The 5,761-nt window shown below is 32.4% G+C and overlaps 1 long non-coding RNA gene and 3 other non-coding genes across 4 annotated transcripts; all 4 read right to left on the minus strand.

Moving 5' to 3' along the window:
- Nucleotides 1–411: 411 nt before the first annotated feature.
- Nucleotides 412–2,159, minus strand: LOC107780854 (uncharacterized). Its single transcript, XR_001646907.2, has 2 exons — nt 2,012–2,159; nt 412–654 (listed from the first exon to the last, which is right to left on the minus strand). It is a non-coding gene; the product is annotated as an uncharacterized LOC107780854 (long non-coding RNA).
- LOC142174042 (small nucleolar RNA snoR136) lies at nt 1,284–1,418 on the minus strand. Its single transcript, XR_012703400.1, has one exon. It is a non-coding gene; the product is annotated as a small nucleolar RNA snoR136 (small nucleolar RNA).
- On the minus strand, nt 1,500–1,591 carry LOC142174063 (small nucleolar RNA SNORD25). Its single transcript, XR_012703414.1, has one exon. It is a non-coding gene; the product is annotated as a small nucleolar RNA SNORD25 (small nucleolar RNA).
- On the minus strand, nt 1,683–1,774 carry LOC142174062 (small nucleolar RNA SNORD25). Its single transcript, XR_012703413.1, has one exon. It is a non-coding gene; the product is annotated as a small nucleolar RNA SNORD25 (small nucleolar RNA).
- Nucleotides 2,160–5,761: the final 3,602 nt, after the last annotated feature.

Below are 5,761 nucleotides of genomic sequence, written 5' to 3' on the forward strand. Positions count from 1 at the left end.
GCAATGAAATTAAAATTCCACCTGTTTTTCGTACAGTATCATGTGCTATAACCTACACCTTCTACATGAGCCCGTGCCTTAGGGACCCGAATCGTTTGTGTATCCTCCCGTTTCCTCATTTTTGGCATTTTACGACCATAAATTTTGAATTCTGCCTAATTCTTATGTTTTTGTATGCTACAACCTATCCCTTCCATATGGGTCTAGCCACCAGACCCGGATTATCACGCCCAAAAACGGAGTAGCACGACCTGCGATAATACAATACCCAAACTCATCCACAAAAGCCATTATGTGGCAAAGCTGACTATTGCTCATTAGTGCATTTCTATAGGCTTAGAAAATTTTAAACAGTTCATCTCTAATTTATTTACGCTCTAAATCTATCTTATCGATTCTAACACCAAGCGATTGAAAGACAATGCAACGTTATTAATTAGTGACATAAAATCTACAGTTTAACTGAAAATGACCACAATCTAATCTCACATCTAATTCTAAGAGATGAACATACTAATATAGCTCCCACAACGTCCAACTCAGTTAAGAAAGGCATCATAAGAATTCGGGACAGAGACTAACTGGACAACGTACAATACAAAGATACATTAGCATCTCCCTTCCACAGAGCAAAATTAATCAGACATTACCTACCTGCAGGGGCAGAGTATCACAGCAAAATTAGTCATTAACAAATTATTACATGTATGTAAGGAAGGGCGGAACCAAAAATCCCTTAGCCAGAATTATGTTAAGCTGACTATATATTATTTTGATACATGTGATCCTAAAAGCTTAAAAGGCAAAAGCCTTAAGTGCAATAATACTGTGTGGCCCAAAATACTTTTCAATAAGTTAAAGCATGTAAAATTAAAAACTGTATTATTCCAGAATGAAGTAATAATAAAAAACTTCTATAAATAAATTAAAATAATAACATGTAGATGCGCCGGTATTCTCCAAACACAAATAGAAATGAGTATACGAACAGAGATATTAATACAGAGCATCACGATCACTTTTGCTTCAAGGGAACGAGTCGGTCAAAAATAATTGAATTTTGCCAACCAGATAGCGAAGCATCGGAGCCAAAAAAATACTACAACACAATATTCCGTAATATAATAGGCACAAAACACAATTAAGAGCTTCAATATTCAGTAGGATAATAGATCACAAATTTTACTTCATTGTTTTACCATATTTATGTTGGCTACAATCTAATTAATGCTTTGAAATTAACAGGAAAATAGACCATCCTACTTCTGAGAAATGAACATAAACAATGTAGTACCCCAACGTCCAAATACACCATAAAAGGAGCAAAGGATAGCGAGAGGAACATTCTTTTTAGCTTCACTTGTCAAAGTGCCACACGGCAATGTGTGACCCAATAAATAAATAGATATGCAAAGCATATTTCAAATAAAAGTCACAAACTTTTGAATAAAATTGAACAAATAAAGCACAGTTTAGATTAAAAAATTGGAATTGAGTGGAAAAACTCAGTCCCTTAGATGTTCATAAATTGCGATCATTTTCGCAAATCATTACAGGTCTGTGTCTGTATAAATAGCTCATCATCGTTGTTCCACACATTCTCATTCATTAAAAAACTTCAAAAGATAATTAATCTTAAACGGCAGTATATTCAAAATATATGGAGTAATTAGAACAAGGTGAACAAACTCAGTCCCTTAGATGTTCATAAATTGCGATCATTTTCGCAAATCATTACAGGTCTGTGTCTGTATAATGGCTCATCACTGTTGTTCACCCCTATCATATAATTTTGTTTAAAAAAATGTAGCTGCCCCAGTGTAATCCAAACACAAATGAAAAAAGGGGTTAATGAAGGAGAATATAAAAAGGAGCAACACACACACTATAGCTTCTAGGGAACGAGTTGGTCAAAAATAGATAATCTTTTGCCAACCAGATAAAGAAGCTTTCAAATCATAACTAAAACAAATCAAAAATACAAGAGTATCACCATGGTTAAGGAGAGTACCATTGGTAGGCGGTGGCGGAGGAGTAACTGCAGGGGAAGAAACACTAGGCTACGGCTTAGGAGAAATCAGAGTGAGAATCTATTAGACTTGCAGCTTCGTGGTCGTATTTATATACGATGGGGTCAGTGAAGGGTTAGGGTTTTGGGGAGAAATATTGTGGGCTTTTGACATGGGCAAGAAGACTTGATCCATCTATATTAAGCCCATTTATTACTTTAATACGAGTACACTAATTGTTTTGGGCAAGTTACACATTTAGCTGATTGTCCAAACATAATATATATTTACTAATCAAATATTATTAAAAAATATGTATAATATATATATATATATATATATATATATATATATATATATATATATATATTACAATTATTATGGACCAGTTTTGGCTCACTTTTAAAGTGAAATTATTATCAGATGCATAGAAATGCCTTGATTGTGTCCAGTTGGTGAAATGAATTCTTGTTACAATACTTTTCGACCTATCGTTAGAGATATCAAAACTTTCTAGCATTGGGATGGCCATGACTTTCTCATAGAGTTTCAGTCGGTCTATTATTTCATAGTCTCAAATCCATCAAAGAAGAAATATTTCTCAATCCCGCTAGAAGTAAATTACTCCTATCATGGAATAGTTTAGATAATTCTCCCTCAAATGGATTTTCTAAGATGATCAAGCGAATCTAATTTCGATGACTTTCCAATTTCATCTGGTAATTTTCCAGAAAGCATATTTGTAAAAAGAACAATAGTTATCTGAGCTCAAATTTGAAATCGCATTGGGAACTACTCTGTCCATATTGTTTCCACCAAGCCTAAGTTATTCCAAATATTTGTATTAATATAACCAATTTGGGATGGTGGGAGTTGAGATTGCTGAATGCAAGATCAATATTTTGAAGTTTTGTTACGTTTTCAGGCTTACCTGGCATCGCACCTTCAATACCACTAAGAAAAAGTGTCAAGATATTCAAGATTATTGGGATCAAATAACCATCTGGGTAAAAGACAGTTGAAAGAGTTGTCACCTACCTTGAAGGTCGTGAGAGAATTTAAGTTAATAGAACCTTGAGAAAATGGGCCAATCAAATTACTAACACTCAAATCAAGAGAAACAAGAATGGGGAGATTTGAAATCGCCTATTTTAATATCTATGGCAAGTTATACATTTAAATAATTGACTTGAAATAATTATATTCATTAGTCAAATATATTTAAAAAAATATAAATATGTATATTATATGTCTATCAATTGGAACCGAGGGAATAAGTAACTTATTTGGCGAAGCTGACTATTCCTCATTAGTGCATTTCTGAGGGCCCACAAAATTTTAAACAGTTCGAAGGCTCGAATTTATGACGATTCCATGAACACTTGCATTGGGTAGTCTTTTGCGTGTTCATCTCTCAACATTTTTATCTCACTGTAGATTCTAACACCATGCGGTTGAATGACAATGCAACGTTATTAATTGGTGACATAAAATCTACAGTTTAACTGAAAATGAGTGACAAAATATTAACTGAAAATGACCACAATCTAATTCTAAGAGATGAACATACTAAAAAAACTCCCCAACGTCCACCTCAGTTAAGAAAAGCATCATAAGAATTCGGGAATTAAAGAATACAAAGAAATAAACTTTAGAGTAACTCGAGTACCCTAAACTATACATTATTTTCAAGATACATTAGCATCTCTTCCTTCTACATAACAAAATTAGTCAGAAATTACCTACCTGCAGGGACAAAGACTATCACAGCAAAATTAGTCAGTAACAAATTATTACATGTATGTAAGAAAGGGCGGAACCAAAAATTCCTTAGCCAGAATTATGTGAAGCTGACTATATATTAACTTATTTGGCGAAGCTGTCTATATAATATTCATTTCAATTCAAATGACATAATTTGAGTTGGCACAAAATTTAAGGAAATAAAAAAGAAACTTTTGATACATGTGATCTTAAAAACTTAAAAGGCAAAAGTTTTAAGGGCCATAATATTTTGTGGCCTAAAAAAACTTTTCATTAAGTTAAAGCAGGTAAAATTAAAAACTTAATGTTACATTATTTCCAAATATAAAACTGTATCATTCCGGAATGAAGTAATAAAAAAATGTATCATCTATATTGAAACAACATTCACACAACTCAAAAGTATAGCTCAATAGTTAAGAGAGCTCAAAATCACTAGTTCAACTACCACTAGCCATAGTCTTTTAATTTTTAAACACTATATATAATAAAAACTTCTATAAATAAATTTAAAATAATAACATGTAGATGCGCCGGTATTCTCCAACCACAAATTGAAAAGAGTATACGAACAGAGATGTTAATACAGAGCATCACGATCACTTTTGCTTCAAGGGAACGAGTCGTTCAAAAACAATTGAATTTTGCCAACCAGATAGCGAAGCATCAGAGCCAAAAAAAAAAATACAACTACAACCCAATATATTAAGCCCATTTATTACTTTATTACGAGTACACTAATTATTTTAGGCAAGTTATACATTTAGCTGATTGTCCAAATATACTTATATTTACTAATTAAATATTATTAAAAATTATGTATTATATATATATATATATATATATATATATATATATATATATATATATATATATATATATTACTATTATTATAGACCAGTTTTGGCTCACTTTTAAAGTGAAATTATTATCAGATGCATAAAAATACCTTAATTGTGTCCAGTTGGTGAAATGAATTCTTATTACAACACTTTTCGACCTATCATTAGAGATATCAAAGCTTTCTAGCATTGGGATGGCCATGACTTTCTAAGAGAGTTTCAGTCAGTCTATTATTTCCTAGTCTCAAATCCACCAAAGAAAAAATATTTTTCAATCCCGCTAGAAGAAAATTACTCCTATCGTAAAATAGTTTAGATAATTCTCCCTCAAATGATTTTCTAAGATGATCAAGCGAATCTAATTTCGATGACTTTTCAATTACATCTGGTAATTTTTTCAGAAAGCATATTTGTAATAGGGGTAGGCATCGGTCGGTTCGGTCCGATTTTGTAGAAGTTCGATTTGGTTTATTCGGTTTTCGGTTTGTGATTTTAATAACCAAAACCGAATCATAATAACTTCGGTTCGGTTCGGTTCGGTTCGGTTTATTCATGTTCGGTTCGGTTTAATCGGTTCGGTTTTTTGGTTTCAAGCCATGACAAAAATAGTAGGAAACAACGAAAATAGATTACTTGTTGAGATAATAGCCAAAAAGGGTAACCAAAAACTCCAAGTCCAACAACAGATCTCTACAAATTTTCTTGATTTTGCTTTCTTTTCATGGCTACTGATTCTGTTCCACAACAATTTTACTTAGATGACAAATGAAAACTGTCCAAAAAATAAAACTTAGCTCGTAGTTGTCGCTCTTCTTCCTCTATTTACAACAAAGGATGTGCTTTTTACAAGAAAATGTGCTTCTTTGGTAAAATAACAAAGAGCCAGGTTTTATATTATGAGGCGTTGTGTTACTTGGTGCAATAGTAAGTTGATTCGTTTTCCAAGATTATACCAAGTGACAACAAAAAAATAAATAAACAAAAACGAAGTTGCTCCAATAGTATTTCGATTTTGGGCTTAGTGCAGCAATAATTCGTTTTTAGGCTTAGGCTAAAAAAAATTCGATTTTTCGGTTTAACCAAAAATCGAACCATTAAAACCGATCACCGAATCGAACACCGAATATTTTAAAACTATAAACCGCA

The sequence above is a fragment of the Nicotiana tabacum genome, chromosome 19 (genome assembly GCF_000715075.1).
Source record: "Nicotiana tabacum cultivar K326 chromosome 19, ASM71507v2, whole genome shotgun sequence".
Classification (NCBI taxonomy): Eukaryota; Viridiplantae; Streptophyta; class Magnoliopsida; order Solanales; family Solanaceae; genus Nicotiana; species Nicotiana tabacum.